The following is a 20,593-nucleotide window of genomic DNA, read 5'->3' as shown; positions in this document are numbered from 1 at the left end:
TAGATATCTTAAAAAAAAAAAAAAAAATCTCATTAAATATCAACGCAAAAACTCCACAAAGGTAAAAATGTATCCAAAATAATGTTTTTTTTTTTTCGTAAATAATTGATTTCAAAGATTATAGAATATAAGTTTGTTGAAGCCCCACATCAAAACAATTGCCTAAAATAAAAGATCTAATTTGGCAAAGATCTTTCGAAATAGCATTGATGATGTATTTTACAAAAAATTATGACATAATGACCGACTTATATTTAATTGTGCAATTATTGGATAACAATAAAAATTTTTTATTAATTTCCAGTAAACAAATTAGTACATTGTTCGTTGATGTTGAAAAACAAAAAAACAGTCCCGAAGTTGAAAAAACTCGTGTAATCGTATAATTACTACCATGTATCCACGTCCGATAAAATCGACATGGTAAAATTGACGTTCACGCTATAATCTTTTATATCCTTACACAAGGTTCGAAAATTGCGTACTTTCTCTTGTCGACGTACGCAAGGTGCATCCATGCATATCTACTCTAAACTGATAACTTATAATCTACAAAAAATAAGTACATAAGTATAACCCAACCCGAATGTACAATTTAACACATACATAACATATAAAAAAAACTAGCCAAAACTGAAAGCTGACAGTTTCTTGAGAATCTTGGCAGACAAGCAAGGAAGAGACACGTATCACTGCGGTAAATAATAAAAAATAAAAATAGTAAAAACACGCGCGTGACCTAAAGCCTAGCTGTCACTCAAGGTAAAGCTCAGTAGTTATAGTCATGCGTTCAAAACCTTATACATTAGCATTCGTGATATATGTTAGATTGTAGAGGTTTATTCCATCCACCGATGGCAACGGGTCGTGTATTGTATTATATGGTGTGTCCTTTGTGCTGTATGAATATGACCATAAGTGGGGTCTCTCTCTTTTACACTCATCAAGCTTTCTTGATCGCGCGCTTTTCTACCTCGTTGGTTGATATGCACAAGCCGCTTATCATACATAGCAGTATACAGTTTCTCCTGGCGCTGTGGTCGAATAAACTGGTGGTTGTTGCGCAGCTCTTGCCACTCCCTTGATTAATCCCATTGCCTCAACTCTTGAGTGACGGGTGAGCGTGTAAGTGCGCACGCGATAGTCCTGCACGTGGGAACTTCCAGAGTGTTATCCCTACGGGACAGAAAACATCAACGATCAATCGACCCTTAGATCATGTTCTGATCAATGGGGGTGCGTTTTTGTGCGTGCAAACATAAAACTACGCTGCATCGCCAGACCAGACATTGTTCAAGATATCAAACTTTTGGTTTCGACAGTTTTACTTACCCACGATCTAGAAAAGCTGCTTTCGTTGGCGAGTAAAACTACGATTTATGATTTTATGTTATTATTGTTGTCTGTCGAATGCAAAGTCTGAACCAAACTGTTGTTTAAATTACATTCAATTTTCTCATTCCAGCTTATAATGTTTTAAACTTTTATCATATATTTCATCATAATTTAGTTCAGGAAATCTGAGAGTATATGAAAGTAAATCTTTAATTTGATAGATAGAAAAAATTTTTGCGATACTAGGCAGAGATATTTTGGAGTTCTTGGTTTTTTTTCGAGAAATAAATAAAATAAGTCTGATGAAAAACATTAAAAAAAACAATCTGGGCAAAAATCGGTATTTTTGATTATTCCTTTCGATGAATTTGTACTTTGTCTACACATAAAAAATTCTATTAAATAATTTTTTTATTCTAATATAAAGCCTTATATGGCTACATCTGATCAAACATAAAAATTGGACATATCAGAGAATTTTTTAACAGGTAACCATTTGAAATTTTTCATAAGGCTAGAAAACACTTAAATATTTGTCGTCTGAAAAAAAAAAAATGTTATTCAAGTTAAAAAAAAAATCAAATATTATTATATATTATGTTTGTCAAACATACTTTTTTTTACGAATGTCAAAGCAATACTTTATAGTCAATTTAAGTATAATTTCTGTCAACTCGTACATTAATTCAAAAAATTGAAATGAGAGACAAACTTTATTTCTGAGAAATTTTTCTTAAGATTTAGAAAAAATAAAAAGCCTATTAGCTTTCGAATTATGCATTTTTATTTTCCAAATAATATTATGCCTAACCAATTTTTACCTTTAAAAATTTTAACAAACGATTTACAATTTATTGAAATATAGATACATATAGATTAGGGTGCTTTTTTTTCAACTATTTTTTTTTTTTTTTTCGGTCCCATCGTGAAATTTTGTTGCAAGTACCCAAGAAAAAATACCCTGAAAGTTTAGGCCCTTAATATTAATATTAAGACCTCTACCCAGGCGTTGAAAGATATCCCCTTTAAAAAACACAGGAACTCTGATTTTTTTGTGTTTAAATTTCTGTAGCTCAGTGGCATTTCATAGCATCGCTTTGACTATGGACGGGTTTTTTTCAGAATTGAATGCTCTACAAAAGTGTCCATTGCGCCCAAGCCGTCACTCGAACCGGCGACGAGGTAGTACAGGCCTCTAAACTTGATTTTTCCATGAAATTCGCGTTTTTTTGCAGTTATCTTGTGAATGACAAGAGCTACAGAAAAAATGTGAATAACAAACTTGTAAAGCATTCAATTTTCTACAAAAAAGATCCTGAGCACCAAGTCGCTAAAATCAATATTTTCGGAGATATTTAATAATATTTTTAAAAGGTATTTTTTATAATTTGACGCAATTTTCGATAAACATTTGAAATTACTAAAAATTGATCATTGAATATCTCTGAAAATTTTGATTTTAGCGACTTTGTGCTATGAACCTTTTTTGCAGGAAATTAAATTTTCTACAAGTTTGTCGTTTATTTTTTTTCTGTAGCTCTTGTCATTCACGAGATAACTGCGAAAAAACGCGAATTTCATGGAAAAATCAAGTTTAGAGGCCTGTACTACCTCGCCGATTCGACTTACGGCTTGGCCGCAATGGACACTTTTGTAGAACATTCAATTCTGAAAAAAAACCCGTCCATGGTCAAAGCGATGCTATGAAATGCCACTGAGCTACAGAAATTTAAACATAAAAAAATCAGTGTTCCTGTCTTTTTTAAAGGGGATATCTTTCAACGCCTGGGTCGAGGTCTTAATATTAATATTAAGGGCCCAAACTTTTAGGGTATTTTTTCTTGGGTACTTGCAACAAAATTTCACAATGGGACCGAAAAAAAAAATAGTTAAAAAAAAAAAAGCACCCTAATATAGATAGAACTTAGAGGGTTAGAAAGTTGTTGTTTGTTCGGAAGGCGGAAACTAGCAGTTCAAGTCCTCTATGTTTTTGTCCGTCGTATATAGTATATAGTGTTCGCGTAAATAAAACTGATCAAAGTAGATGTCTGGATCAGAAGGAGGGAGCTTTTTAGTCTATATATTAAAGGCTTTTCTAAAAGTGATAAGGCCACAGTCTGCATGAGACAGATCTATAACTGAATTCTTTGCAAAAGCTTTTGGACTAGTGCTTTCAGTTAGGTGCATTTTTGTATTTAACAATGGCATTTAAGTGCATATTGTTTCTCGCTTACTTGGTTTAAATTTTATTTCTTTTTTCTCTTTGCTATTGCACTTGAATCGCTCCCTCGAGGTATTTAGCCCTCGTGATCTGCAGTTTATTTACTCCCATCTTGGGAACTTGTTTGTCATCGTGTTTTAATCAGAAACTTTTCCACTATTATCGATAGTAAATTTATTGATCCAAATTGGAGAAAATAAAAAATTCACCTTTCTTTCATCAAACTTCATTAATAAATGTGTACTCAAATAAGTGCAACTCTCGGAAGATAAAGCAATTAAAAATATATTATGAATTATTTATAATTTATAATAAACGTATTTTTTAGTTTTATAAAAAATCAATAACATTTATTAAACATAAAACAGTAATAGAAATTCGATTTACCCTTTGAAGTGCCACCAGGTCTGGTGTATATCTATTTCGTCTCTTGATCCCTCGTCATCTGTACATTTGTTCTCTCATCTTCGGTCAATATTTGCAGGAGAATTGCTCAAGTACCGAACACACTTCAATTGATTAGAAATAAAAATAATAATATTTATAGGATATATTATTGTACTTTTATGCTTTTACATATTATATGCGTACAAAAAATGAATAATAAAAAGCGTATATTTTTATTATAATTGTTATTGAACTAGTTTCAAAAATATCAATTTACAAAATATATAAACACAGAAAGAAAAATTCAATTAAAGAGATATTGTCTTAGATAAAATAAAAATTTTTTTGAGCTAGGACTTTTTTTTTACTTGAAAAAAAAAAAATTAGCTTACTATTAAGAATAAATACTTATCAGCTTAGAAAAATATAAAAAAATTATTTTGGACGATGCAACAACTTTTCTAACTAATTCAAATTTGAATTAAAAAATTTCTTGGTTCAAGAAATTTGTAGCTTCGACCAAGACATTTACTCTCAAGATTTAATTAACAAAAATTAATTTTTTTATGTTATATAGAATTTAAAAAGCCATTGTTTTTATCAAATTTCATCATATACAAAATTTTGCTGAAAATAATTTTTATCAGATCCAAAAACGAAAGGATAACTTTCAAACTACAATTGACTATAATGAATAATAATTTTTCAATTCAAAATATTATCTCTTTTTGACAAAAAACTCGTAAAATTGATTATCATGATTATCGAAAGCCCACACTGTGAAAAATTTGCGAAGTGAATGATTTTTAATTGATTCACTCCCAGCGGGAGTGAATTTACTCCGAAAAGGAGTTAATTTTTATCAATAATAAAATTCACTCCGCATTCACTCCCAAAATAAATGAATTTAGAAATAAATAAATTTTTGTAAAGAAAATATTTTTATAAACCCTTTTTATATTTAATTATTAAAAATTTAATTTATTATTTTTGATAACATTTCATTTTAATTATTATTTTAATTTTTTTATTTATTTTTTTTATAAATTAATTATAATTAAAAATTGTCAAAAAAAATATGTAGATATATATATATATACTAGCGGACCCGACAGACGTTGTCATGTACACACGTCTTAAATTTAGAAATTTTAGGAATGAGCTTGTATAGTTAAAAACATCATTAGTTAACAATATGCAATGCGTAAATATAAGCCCATTATGATTTTATACTCATCAAGACCTTTCATTTGAGTAATCACATGAATTTTTTCATATATCTTATATATATGATATTTATAAAATATATGAAAAGTGCATGTGGGTAGTCAAGGTCAACAACAATTTATAAATAAAAAATCTATGAAATAAACATTTTCTCGTGGACTGAATTGAGAATCTAAACCATTCTGGAATCCACCGGAAGACACACAAAAAATTTTATTAAAATCGGTCCAGCCGTTTAGGAGGAGTTCAGTGATAAACACACGCACAGAAGAAATATATATATAAAGATTAATAATTTTGAGATTTTTTTTCGTAGAACGAAAATTCATCCTTATTTTATTTATTTTAAAAACTCCGAACGCGGATGTTTTTCGGAGTGAAATTCAAAATCACTCCGAATTCACTCTGAAATCACTCCGCAAATAAAAACTCCGGATTCACTCCCTACGCGGAGTGATTAATTACTTCAATCCGGAACTCCGAGTGATGGGAGTGAAATGGGAGTGAAATTCACTCCCGATTCACTCCGGATTTTTTACAGTGCATAGTAAAGAACATAACTTCAGTAAATGCAATAAGCAATATTAAAGGTTATTTGATTAGTACTTATAAACATAAAAAAATGATATTATAGTTGGATGAAGCTGGAGCAATGGCGTCTTGATGGACCGGGTGGGTTAAGGAGGTTTCACACTGGACTCCTGCTGGGCAGTTTTGTAGCGGGCAGAAGGCCTCCGCGCCTGAAAGGGGAACCCCTGGAGTGATAATTAGGGGCCCACGAGTGTTTCTGGCTCTCGAGTAAAGTCCTTTAAGTTTTGCCGCCGCTCTGAAAACATCACTAGTCATCGCACCGTAACACCCCCTTCGTCGACATCGGGTCGATCTATTCCAGACATCAAATCCTACATTTATTCTCTCTTTCTTCACATATTTCATCCTATCGAAATTTAACTTTTTTATCGAACAGTTTTCATTTGTTGAAATTTATAAACTATTTCATCACCATTATCATCATCATCATTATCATCAGCCGCAGATCTCAGAGGATAGGGGAGCTATTAGTCTCTAAACAATTTCTAATTAATGTTTATCGTACAAACAACTAATAAATCATTTTCACTGAGCTTTACCCATCATAATAATTATTACTTAAAAATTTTATATATAATAAAGTATAATAGAGTGGCATGACATGTTATTTAATAATCTTCTTGTATTCTGGTGAAATCATCAATAAAACCAATTGAAGATTATACCGTAGCTTTGATTGACCAGTACAATAGTTTTTTTTTTCTTTACCTCAACTCAAAAGAAAGGAATAAAGGAATATAGAAAAAAAAAAAAGTAACAACGACCACAGTGACCGCAACGATTTGGTCAACATCGATTTCTCATGTCTCAAACCGCATGGCGCTATTGCCGGGCGTTTGAATCACGTGTATATTGTGAAGTAGTGGATAGATTTTTCATGGGATTTCCTAGGTCATGACTCTGTCATCTGGAGACCGTGCCGACCCATCATTTCTAGCCACTCCTTATAAACTTCCTCGGCGCCTTTCTCAGTTTATTTTTTATTATTCTTATTCTAGCGTATTCTGTGAGTTCCTTTCTCTCTTTACACACCTTTCGCGGTTGTAAAGAAAATTTATAATATCAGCCATTTCAACTATACTAATAATGCTAATAATAACTATATACAAACATTATTTTTCTAAAACATCTGTTACTGACACAAAATACGTTCCTGTATATAAAATCCTCAAGAAACTGACAAGTTTTTTTTTTCTATTAGAATTATTTTTGTTTTTTAGAAAATTTTTAAATTAACACGTCACAAACAATTCTGTGATAAAATTGCAGAGAATTTCGCAGAATTTAGAGATGGAGTATAAAGTGATAGTGCACTAATGTTAAAATCACATCGTATTATCTTCACGCCCTAGATCAAAGGTTGAATATATATTCAAGTTTTTTTCACTAAATCGCCTGTAAAGGATTTATTAGTTAACAAAATGACTTCTGAAAACAAACGCTACAACATTGATTATATTTGGACAGAAAAAAAAATGTTCTTGAATCAAGTATATAATTTTAAAGAACTTAATCTTCTTGATTTGAGTAGAAAAATTCTTGAACTAAATTAATTTTTCTTGATTTAAGGAAATTTTACTTGATTCAAGAATTTTTCGTCTTGATTCAAGACAATTTCCTTCTTCAAAATTATTTTCTTGGCTCAAGAATTTTTCTCTTGCATCAAGTTAATTTTTTTTCAGTTTACAAATTAATGTGCGATGTATATCAAAAACGCAAAGATAGTAGCATCCAGAGTGTTTTATCAATTATAAAAAAATCATAACAATGGATCAATAAATCACAATATCTTACTAAAGATCTCTTTTTTTTTCTAAATTTTCAATTTTTTTAGCAGGAAGTTAAAAATTTGGAATATGTCTTCACTTGGATGGTTTATTTGATAAAATTTTTTGTATTAAATAAAAAAGAAGGTGTTGCGGTTAAATTGTCTCGTACCACCTGTCTGGTATGTCAGTAACATTTGATGGTCTGGTGAAATTCACCCTTTAGCCTGTATCTTCAGACACGACAGACAGTTCCACTTGATTAACTGAGTTTATTCGCACGGCGAGCACGCACCCTCTTCTTTTCGTGACGTTCACGGTACACCCAACTACCGTATCAAATATGCAGACGGTTACCAATTGTATATATACAATATAATAACATAAACACATGTGTCCATATATTATAGTATAATAAACCGCTAAAAGAGTGATTGTTATAAGCTTCAATGAAAATTATCAAACTACCGAAAGTTAAATGACAAATTATTGAGAAAGATGATTTGTTATTTTATAAAAATGCAAGGCACAATAGAACGATATGAAAAATTTTAGTTTCAATCAGAAAAGTTGTATGCGTCGAGTAGTGTGTGGTCTGAAATTTTTATTGAAATAAATATTTTATTTTTAAAATAAATTTATCTTTTTTTATGGTAAGATTTAAACACACAATAAGAATGAGCTACCCTAAAAAATAATTGTTTTATTTCTCAGCGCAACTGAGTTCAATCTAGAGACTGTCATCAATGGACCAAACTGCGTTCAGTATCAAGAAGTTAAAAATATATAGCAGGAGAGACCGAAGCATGACGGTCTTATTCTATACAAGCAAGTAATTATTTCTTGTGGCTTTCAACAGGACATCCTAATTTATCTGATGAAAAAAAAAAAAAATAATTCTACACTTATTATTAAGATAAGACAGGAGCTATTCAGTCGCATTTTTATATCTTGCACAGGATTCAGAACTTAAAACAAGTGAAATTTATTAAAAGAAGTAACCACGTTTCTTAAAAAATATCGTTCTTGTTCTTTGCTAATCTCATTATACTTCACGAAAAAAAATTATCTTGAACCAAGATAAAAATTCTTGAATCAAGTAAAATTTGCTTAAATCTAGAAAAATTTCTTAGTTTAAAAATTTTTCTACTTAAATCAAGATGAAGTTCTTCAAAATTGTTTACTAGATTCGAGAACTTTGTTTTTGTACTAATCATTGAAAAAACTTCTTGTTTTTTCAAGGTGAAATTGTTTCTTTACAGTAGAGTTAAGTTTTAAAATCAAAATCATTTTTTTAACTCTTCTAAGAAGCTTATCTGATATAGGTTATTAATTTCATCAACTAATAAACCAATTTTTATTCAATAGGACATGTTAATAGACGTGCTTGTTTCTACAAAAATTATAAAATTGAGGAATTATAGTAAATTATTTTCTTATTTTCACATATATGGTCGTACAAGAAAATTTTTTCACGGGAAATACTATAGAGAATTTTTTTTCGAAGCTAACCAGTGGTCAAACTTTAACTAAGCGAAATTCTTTAATTATAGGTCTAAGGGTCATAAATTCACCCTCTGTAAATATTACCGTGTAATAACCCGGCTGTAATTACATAATACGTCCATCGATGGACTTAATACCTTTGATATTCTAACTAAGAAAAAAATACAAACCGTTATAACATAATACCTACACACAACGAAATACGTGTATCCAACGAAATTTTTATTTTCATTTTAGAACACAAGCCTTTAAATTGTGGAACCGTAGTGAGAAATTTAAGACCAAAAACAGTTTTTTGTATTTCGTAGTAACAATTTTCCCTCAAGCTTTGAAGTCTTAACAAAATTTTTTATTTGCTTAAAAAATAAACTGATCAAAAATTAACTTAATTTGAAAGAAAAAATTTTGAACTCTGGCATTTTTTTGGGCTTAAGTAAATTTCACATAAATCAAAAAATTTTCTGTTTGTTTCAGGACAACGAAATTCTTTCAAACAATTTTCTTGTCTTAAATTTTTTTCTCTCGAATCGGGTTAATTTTTTTATCAGTGTAAAGCTTCGCATTATTGTAGTTCGATTCATCTATTTTTACAATACAATACAATAACATGACGTAAATCCATCTATTAGTTTACTAAACTTTCCATCATGTTCTTGCAAATAGTACATATTCGTGAAACCATTTATCGCTTTAGTAAATTGCATATGCTGGTTAACATTCAGGTGCTGACAGGAAAAATAAAATTGCTATCAGTACTGTAATAGTTTCTTTGTAAATAACTTTTTAGTTGCATCCTGCTTTTTTTACTGCAAAATTTTAATTAAAGTTGCAGTGCATTTAAAGTCAATTTTCTCAAACCTATAAACAACAATTTAACGTAAAATTACTCATGCACGCACGCATCAGTATACTATAGTATAAAATAAAAATAAATGTGCTATTAAATATTGAATATCCTACAATATAGAGAAAAATAAAAGTTTGAAAAATCATAAAAGAGTAACAAAAAAGAGGAAGGGAGGATAGATGAGGGGTTGAGGCGATCAGTCACCGGGGTGCAGATAAATCTGACTCATAAGTTACGAGGGAGCTGCGTCCCACGGGGGTACAGGGTTTAGGTTTGAGCAGCGACCGAGCAGAGCTAACGGTATATATCTGAAGGGATACTGGGACATTTGGAGTCCCGGTAGCCCGTATCAAGATCTCTTTGCATTTCTACGGGGGTGACGCGCGCCAGCCAGCAACGCTCGGGAAGGGAGGACGCTGCTTATCTTCGCATTATTTCCGAAGGGTGAACTCCAATGTCAGCCTGGGTCTTTGCAGATAACGCAAAGCCCCCCTCACTCACGTTTAATTTTCGTCCCCTTTACCTCCGTCACCTACGAATCTGCTTGAATTTCGCGAGGGTGTCGAACCCATCGTTGACGCGTCGTCTTGACTACTCTTCTCTACTATCTACCATTTTTTTCGTACACGCTCTACTGTTACCAGATATCTTTTTTAACTTCAATACTCGGGATACACTTCACTGTTCAAATGCTGTGTTTATTATACTATTTATACTAGAGGATTCTATGTTTTATTTAATTTTCCGAAGCCTTATCTTTTTTATGTCTGATCATAGAAATGATAAAATCTTCAGCAAAGCTTTTTTCTTTATATGTATTAGTTAAGTCGATTGTACGCACTCGAATGTTTTTTATGATAAAAGAAAAAAAAATTATTGGATTCTTTTAAAGTGTTAGAATATCAAATTTCAAATGAATCAGAATAATTTAAGGAGAATGCATTAATAAAGAAATTCACTTGATTCAAGAAAAAAATCTTGAACTAAGAAAATCATTATGAAGAATTTCACTGTTTTGAATCAAGAAAAAAAATTTTTAGTTCAAGGCATATTTTTCTTAGCTTAAATTTTACTTGACTTATTTAAAAATTTTTCTATTTGATGATCAAGACAAAGTAATTTTTTTAAATAAATTTTCTGAATAATTGAGTTTCCTAACAAACTCAAGGATTAATTGAAAACAACAAAAAATAAAGATAATAAAACAATAAAAATCGGTTTTAATAAGGATTGTCAGAAAAAATATTTAAATCTTTTGCCAAATCAGGTATAAAGTTTGAAATGAAATTTGAAATTGTAAGAAAAAAAGATTGCAATTTTTAAATTAAAAGTTGCATGTAAATACATTAAATTTTTTTTTTTACATTGTAAAAAATTTTGAGAGTAAATGCGGAGCGGATGATTTTCAATTGATTTACTCCCTCCGCGAGTGAAATTTACTCCGAAACCGATTTGAATTTAAATTGTTAATAGATTTCACTCCACGTAGTAAAATTTTTATTTTTTTGAATAAAAAGTTTAAAAATTATAGAATGCGTATTTCGAGATTTTAAAAGTTACAATTAACAGACATTTTTTTTATTTCCGTAAAAATTCTAAATTAAAAATATTTTTATACAAATCAAAAAAATTTTTTTTTCCAAAATTCGAATTTTTTCGAAAATTTTTTTTACTGGTCGAAAAAATTTTTTTTCTGGAAATTAAATTCGTTTTTAAATTTGAGTTTTTTCAAAATTTTAATTTTTTCCAGTTTTTATTCTTTTTTATTTTATATATTTCACAAGTAAGGTAAAAGCCCCAATATATGATCATGTACCAGTATATGATCACTCCATGTATTTGTATACCTATATTTGTGAATATAGATATACAAATACATGGAGTGATCATATACTGGTACGTGATCATCTATTGGGGCTTTTACCTTATATCAAATGAAATATTCATGTGGGTACTCAAAAGAAAGGTCTCGATGAGTGTAACATCGGAATGAGCTTACATAATAGAAAATGTCAATAATTAAGAAGTTACATTTTATCTTGTCAACTAATGATATTTTTCAACATATAGGGGAGGGGGTATAATGGCCCCCTGGGGTATAACGGCCCCCCTTAAAAATTTGGTCAAAAAATATTTTTTTTTTTTTTTTTCACCAAATTATCTTAAATCTGATATATTTATATATTTTTGAGCTAATATATTATACCTGGGGTATAACGGCCCCCCTTCAAAATTTGGTCAAAAAATATTTTTTTTTTTTTTTCACCAAATTATAATTATGATAAATCATAAATTTTGAAAAACGTAATAATATTAATATTTTCAAATAAAGTCTCAAATGTAAATTATTTACAATTATGAAATTATTGTTTATTTATATTATTAAATCCTAAGAAAATTATTAATTGTTAGATTGTTTATAATAAATTTTAATAAAATGTAACAAAATTAAAATCTTTTAACTAAACATCAAATGTAAATTATTTACAATTATTAAATTATTAATTATTATTAATGATGAATTTTCAAAAACGTAACAATATTAATATTTTAAAATAAAGTCTCAAATGTTAATTATTTACAATTAATTAATTATTTTTCACAATAGTGACAAATATATTCTTCAGAATAATCTTCATTGATTCCCGCACACGAATCATGGGACCATTTCTTGCAACTTTTGCACAATCTATGATTCAGTGGATTTTGAATAGTCCATTGCAGTAAAGGCAATGATAATCATTTTTTCCATTTTTTAAGCCTTTATTTTAAAAATTTTTTTTTTTTTTAATTGACTATTTTTTGTTTTTGAGTTACTTTCTTCTTAGCTTCACTTCTATTTTTTCTTTCATCAAGTTCTTTTACGTTTCAGCGGCAATTTAAAATTTAAATTTAGCAGGAGTATGATGATTTTCATGGCAATTGAATAACCATTATAATTATAATTATTTATTAGAAAATAAAAGAGGTTAGGGGCGGAAAGAAACGAGGTGCATCAGGTATAGCAGTTATTTTTCGAATGATAATGAAATCTAGAAAGTGATAAAAATAAGGAAATACTTTTATATTTTTCAAAATATTTTTAATGGTGAAAAAAAAAAAATTTTTTTTATCATTTTTTGGTGGGGGCCGTTATGCCCCAAAAAAAAAAATTTTTTTTCAAGAATTTTTCCAAAATTTTGGTAAATTCTTTCATCGTAGAGTCAAGGTAAACTAATAAGATGTTAAAAAACCACAAAAAGTAATAATCGGCTTAGAGGGACCGCTCTGCCCCACCCTCCCCTAAGCTCATTTCGATATTCTACTCATCGATACCTTTTATTTAAGTACTCACATGAATTTTTTACATATTTTATGCATTTCACAAATATTATATACATATATTATTATAATATTATACAAATATTATATTATCAGAGACTTTTCTGATGGGAACTGAAAATTGTTGAAAAATCGAGGTACTCGAGAATTAAATTAAAAAAAATTCTTAATTTGACGTGGAATGGTTTTTAAACATACTTAAACTTTATAATATGTTAAATTAACTGTGATCAATATGTAAAAATATGAAATTAAAACTATTTTAAAATGAATTCGAAAAATAATAAAGTTTAAACTTTAACAAATTTTAACTACTCCATTTTCTTTAATTTCGTTTCTTTTAAATATATACACTGTAGATAAATAATTTATATACTCTTCTTTAAAATGTTATAGTACCTAGAAACTACCCTCAGTACGACAGTACTCATGTCTATCAAAGAGGAGCAAAAAAAGAGAGACAGAGAAAAGCTCAGATGGAGTGGGTTGAAAGAGGGTGATCGGTCGTTCGTAAAATAAGCTCTGCAGGGTTTAGTGGTTGCGCTCGAGGCAGCTTAGGGGCGCAAACGTTGAAGTTAGCCACCCTGAACCGAGTGTAGCCCTAAAAACAGAGCCCATGCCTTCTCCTGGCCTAGTCTCCCTGTATTCGTTCCCCATCTGTGTAACTTGTATCTTGAGCTCCTGTGTATTGCCCAGTTTGTAACCACCACGGAGCCACCACTGCTATGCCATTCAACATCCCCTTTCTCCTCACTCTTCCGCCCTTTTATCTACTGGGGCACCCAGCGAGACTCTAGCTGCCGATGACGTTTCCACGTGAGTAACCCTGAGGCTCGCGTGTTTTCGACATTCACCGGCTTGATGATTTTTATACCATAAAGTTACTCGAATCTCTTGACTGTGAATGTACTTTCAACTTTTTTTCAGACTTAATGTTCTGCATCGAATTCGTTATTTCTGATTTTTTATGGATCGTGCTATTTATTTTATTCAGCTGTATATTCTGGATTTATTTAGCATAGGCGAGTCATTGTAACTAATCCTAAATTTCATGGATTAACTCAATTACTTCGCAACAGTAAGTTGCTTATATACTTACTTCCACCACACTTAATCTAACTTGTGATTTTTTCTAAACACTGACTGACTTCTGCTTTAGAGGGTGTTTATATGACTGTGCAGCTTAGCAATAATTTTTGGCAAGTTACAAGAGTATTTGTTATATTTATCAAACTTATCGCTAAATAAAAAAAAATCGTTGTTTTTTTATTTTTTGAATCTTTATTTCCAAGTATATCAAATTATCTATATTGAAAACAAATAAAAAGTTCTTCGAGGTAAAAAATATAATTTCACAACTATTTTGAGCTTTCCAAGTTTTAAGATAAATCTATTATATGCTAATATTTCGTATCGATCTGCGATACCGTATAATAGTTATAGTAATTTTTGTGTTTTACAAAAAAAAAAAAAAAAAAAGTTATTTTTATGTAAAAATATAAACTTGGCACGCCTTTTTACAGATCGAATCTATTTTAGTGTCATTCTAAAAAAATTGATACGATATAAGTTAATAAATGACAAGTGTCCGACGTCATAAATAGCACACTATATATTACCAAGATAAATATCAGACAAGTACCCCCCGGAGTTGATGATCCTTCCGGTTGACGATCTACACCGATATGAGGTCACCTAAATGTGTTTCTTTTGACTACTCAAATGAAGATTCATATTTTTCTAACACAATGTGAGCTACGTAGTGAATCGTCACGTGTTAGGGTATCAAAACTTGTTGATAAAATCTATGAGGACGCTCTTATATTTAGGAGTGAAGAAAGTAGGCGTGGCAAACAAATAAGAAATATACACTTTTGAATAAGAAATCAAATGATTTTTTTAATTGCTTCATCTCATAAAAAAAAAAAAAAAAAAAAAGAGGAAAAAGTTATTGTTTCATTAAAAAAGCCTGAAGCAAAATTGAACATAAAAAAATGCTTTCTATATACACTAGAGTGTATCAAAAAAATCGAATATTTTTTTTTTTCCAATGAACATTGAGAAATCGTCAGAGTATCTCTAGAAAAAGATCCTCTGAAAATATGAGCTCTTAATATTAATATTTAGAGGTGGCGTCAAGTAATTTCTATTTTCCATTTAAATAACATAGAAAAATATTCTTTTAAAGTTTGGAATTTTGTAACGTGACAACGAGCTACTTTATAGGTAAAACTAAACCTTTTTCTTATGGGCAATTGAATGCTCTACAAAAAAGGTCTGATTGAAATTTTGCGTAAGTCAACATGATAAAAAAAAATATCTATCATGGATTTTATGCTATTTTGCCTCAATACTTTTTCAGACAAACTTAAAATGAATAATCACACAAGCTAAATTCCTACCAATAATATTTACAATTATAAATTCATTCAATATAGCCATGAAGCCGTGCGAAAAAAATATTTTTTGTATATATTAACATTATTAATTATCTTAAATAAGAATTACAGTTTTTTTAAGTTTATTTATTATTCAAGTCACGTACTCGCATAAATCAATGTGACAATAAATAACACGATTCTCCATAAAAATCAATACATAATCCTCAGTTAAATACCATGCGGAAATGAATGTATAAAAAATGAATGCTAATATAGAATTCCGCATAGATTAATTTTAATGGTTTTAGTCGATGATTAGCACTAAGGTTCATCAACATATTCGAATCTTTTCTGGTTCTTAGAAATATTTGCAGTTTTTGTCGACTTCTCAACGAATTAAGTATATAATATTGTTGTGAACTTCGTAATAACGATGATTAACCCCTTCTTTTTGTTCTTCTTTCTATATACTTTATTTTTGGAATCACAAATATAAGTTTTACCAATACAGGACGAACAAGTGGAATTGATCCGAATCGAAAAATGTAAGTGCATTTTTAATAACAAAATACTGTTTTACATCGAAATATTTTCTTTCTTGAAAATTCTCATCAACTATGATAGTTTCTCTGCACGGAGAAAAAAATATTGTTAGAATAAGGATACGTATCGTTATTCTGACTATACGCCGTATAGTCATTTTTTTTAGAGATATACGCTGTATAGCCAATTCAGCTATACAGCGTATCATCAAAATGACGATCCATATCATTATTTTAGCGTTACATTTAGTTAATTCAACTATACAGATCCTCACGTTAACGAAACAATTGCCTGTTTTGACGAAACTACATATATTTACAAGAGCTATTCTCTGCATGCTTTTAAGTCAAACAAATGAATCCTTAAATCAGAAATCCGGATTGTTATTTTAAGGAAACGTCGTTTGAGGATACGTTGGATAGTCATTTTAACAATATTTTTTTTTCCGTGTGCTATATTTGTACACACGGAACATCTTGAACTGCATTATTGTAATTAGTACAATTTACAAACAGTATTTCATGCTTTTATTACATTTGAAATAAAAAATTTATCATATTTCGTACTGACAATTGAAGATAATAGTAAATTTGACTAGCATCAACTTCACAAAGTTAGGGCTTAAGAGCATAAATTTTATTTCGAAATAGGGGCGTTTTATTTGTATTAATTGCCTTATAAATTAAGCAACAGTTAAAAAATTCACATTTTAGTTTTTAGTACCAGCCTAAAACCTAAATCCGTATAATAACTTCGGATACTTTGAAGTTATCAAAGTAACTTCGAATTTTGAAAATAAAATATATCGGAATTTCTTCGATTTTTTAGGTAATTTCAGTGGTCGTTAAACTGTTACATCACTAATATCTACTATTGGTTTTATAGGCCTACAAATCTTGCCAGATCATCAAACTTCAGTAAATAAAACAATTTCAACACCGATAAATGTAAAAATAAAAACTCGCCTGCGGAAGATTGTTTTAATTATTTAAAATTGGCTTTATTCTAGCAAAAGACTTTTGGATATGAAACTCAAAAAAAAGAGGTATAAATATAAACCACGACAAACTTATAGATGAATGGATCGTACACGGATTATGGGCCACAAAGTATTCTGGAATAATTTCGGGGAATCGCAAGAAGAAAAATATTGAATTTCAATATGAAGTATTGAAAAATAATAAATTATTTAAAAAACTTCACTTAATGTGGTTCTTGATTCTCAATACTCATAATTTTAACGATGAATCGTTTTGGAAGCACGAATGGGATGCCCGTGGGTCTTGCTCGTCTCGTGTTGCAGCGCTGAATAATGTTGAGAAATACTTTGGAAAATATCTTGAAATGTATAAAGAATTGAATATTAATTCAAAACTTGATAATAGAAATTTTAAACCTGGATCTACTGATCTGCTGGGAAATATTGTTGATTACTATCACGTCAGATTGATAAAAAAATTCGGCTTACTGTCATTAAAAACATTGTAAGTAATTTTTTCAATATGACATTTTCATTTGTTTACAAAAAGTACAGTTTTTTGCAAATAATAAATAATTTTTTACAGAAAAGAGAAGAGTGGTACTTAAAATAAATACATATATGCTATGATCTACCATTGCAATTGATGGATTATAGACGTACAAACTTGTCAGATGATATTAAAGAGAAAAAACACTACTTATAAGAAAATTTTCTTGATATAAGAAATCATATTCTTGATAATTTTCTTGTCAGAAGAATTAGTTAAATTGAATCAAAGTAATTTTTACTTAATTCAAGTAGAGGTATCCGTTTTTTGATCTATTATAATAATGCCAAATATTTATCAAGGCAGATATTAATATTCTTTTGTCAAAAAATTTCAAAAATTTGAATGGTTAATTTCAAAAAATTCTTGAGCTAAGATATCCTATTCTGGCAACAATTTATTTTCCTCTCAATGTAAAGAGAGATGAATAATTGAAAAACTTTTAAAATCAAGAATAAGATTTCAAAAAAAAATTGTTTAACTTCTAAAAAAATTTCTAAACTTTCTAGAAAATTTTTAAAATATTTAAATTACGTGAAGCATTTTCATAAACATTTAAACTATTTAAAAAAGTGAAAATTTTTTTTCATAATAGCTTACCATTTTAGGAATGGATCATAAATAAAATTTGCAGTATAGATTTGTTCTCTCCATAAAAACTACTGTCACTCTTAATCCTTTGGATGATTAAGTTCTTGACATCTATCTTTCATCTCTTGCATACAAAATATTTTTTTTCTTTAAAGTGTCCTTTAAGACTCACGATAACTCATTTCAGAAGCGAGCCTCATATATATATATATATATATATATATATATATATATATATATATATATATATATATATATATATATATATATATATATATCTGTATGTTATGACATTTACATAAGAAAAACATAATCATTTAAATTTGATCTTAGAATAAAAATATTAAAAAATATTCGAGATTGTATTTATTAGCATTAATGGCAAAATAAATAAATAAATTAAAAATAAGTCACAACAGAGTAATACTTAGGCAGTGGCACGCCTTCTTTCGTCACGTACAGTAGCAGTTTCCAGGACCCCGGAGCACTTTTCAGTAGCATCACGCCAAGCCCTGAATGAGACTGACTGGGGAGTCTATGATGATAATCCAAAGCCAAAGTATATATGCAGACTATATACATATCTATCAGATATACATCACTATTTTTATAATAGTGTATTCTTTTCTTCTGCATCATCTTTTTATTGTTGGGTGTATGGAGTGTCCTGATGAGGATCTTGATAGAGATGTGGACATGTGGTGGTGGGTATGGTTATGGTTACAGTGACCTTGTTGGGTGTGGTGGAACTTGGAGCCTGAGGCTCAGCTATACACATGATGAACCGCATACATAGCGAGTTAACTGCCCGTATGGTTCAAGGTGCATAAATGGTTTTCGACTTTTTCAGTTATAATCGGTTGGCTATTACCGAAGTAGCATCTTAGGGCCGGGCGTATGCCTACTGTTATGCCTTCAGGCACGAACGGGGTAGTCTTGGTCTTGGTCTACAGTTCCAAGCACCATTCACCACGGACCTGAACCTCTAAATATACTCTCATCATCTTACGGCTGTACCAGAATATCCGCAATAAATGCTTACAATAATAATCTTTCCTACCTTCGATCAAGTTTATTTTTATGCTATCGACTTTACTTTGCCTTTTTGTTCCTCTTCTAAGTCGTGTCTGGGACTTTTGTAACAACTTTGACTTTTATAACTTGCGATCGATTATGCTGATCTATCTGTGCTCAAACCGGTCCTAAATGTTTCGTATTATCTTATATAGATCAACACCGGATGCTTTGAAAAGAACCCAGAGGATTCGATACACTGAAAACTTCTAAATTTTTTTTGATAACCCAAATATTATAGTACTTCCGGAGTATATACATAGTGTTATTATTTTTGGGATTTCAAAATTATTGTAAAACGTCTCTTCACGGAAATAAGAAAAAGGGAAAAATTACTTTATAAATAGTCATAAGGGTCGCTTTAAATTTAAAACTAGAAAAATTGCAGTTTGAAATAACGTTTTTTAAATTCAAACTTTAAATGTTAATTTTTACAGTTTTGAATGTAGTATTTACATTTAAGAATGTAATTTCTACAAAATCTGTAAGAATTACAATCCAAAATTGTCATTTTTTTAATTTTTTATATAAAGCGCTACATTGTATTATCTTTTTTCCGTGTTTTTTTGATACGGTAAATTTATGATGATTTGGAGGTAAAAGTTATTGTCTGTATGATTATTTGTTTAATTAATTGAAATTTCAAAATCAAGTACACTTTTGATAAATTTTGATTACCTAGTGAATCATAAATTACTACTACACGGTAAAATTGAAACCCGACTGGTTCGTGTTCTGCACCAGACTCAGTCGTGTGCAAAAAAAAATGGAAGAAAAATTAGCTTACACCAGACTCAGCCGTGTGCTGCACTACTCATTCGGATGCGCACACGACTCAGTCTGGTATAAGCTAATTTTTCTTCCATTTTTTCTTGCACACGACTGAGTCTGGTGCAGAACACGAACCAGTCGGGTTTCAATTTTTCCGTGTAGATATCGGTGATATTAATACAACAAAATACACAGTAAAAAATTGTGCGTCATTGCGTCAAAAAATTTAGTGTTAAAAATTTTTATGTTAAATATTTAACACTTTTATGTGTAAATTTAACATTTATTCTGTTAAATCAACACAAAAAATGTTAGATATTTAACATAAAAATTTTTATCACAAAATTTTTGGACGCAATGACGCAAAATTTTTTACTGTGTACTTAAACTTCGAGTTTGGGATTACTTCCATCTTCCATCACATAACAATTAAAGATTTTTATCGCTTATCCGTGTGTAATACTTGAAAAAGTCAGTGACTCTCGATAAGTGACTAAAAATAG

The 20,593-nt window shown here is 29.7% G+C and overlaps 1 long non-coding RNA gene across 1 annotated transcript; it reads left to right on the top strand.

Annotated features, from left to right (window-relative positions):
• The first annotated feature begins 15,851 nt into the window (after positions 1 to 15,851).
• On the top strand, positions 15,852 to 17,840 carry LOC123261154. Its single transcript, XR_006508622.1, has 3 exons — positions 15,852 to 16,127; positions 17,011 to 17,609; positions 17,691 to 17,840. It is a non-coding gene; the product is annotated as an uncharacterized LOC123261154 (long non-coding RNA).
• Positions 17,841 to 20,593: the final 2,753 nt, after the last annotated feature.

This window comes from Cotesia glomerata, linkage group LG3 (genome assembly GCF_020080835.1).
Source record: "Cotesia glomerata isolate CgM1 linkage group LG3, MPM_Cglom_v2.3, whole genome shotgun sequence".
Taxonomy (NCBI): domain Eukaryota; kingdom Metazoa; phylum Arthropoda; class Insecta; order Hymenoptera; family Braconidae; genus Cotesia; species Cotesia glomerata.
This window is presented reverse-complemented; position numbering and strand designations above follow the sequence as displayed.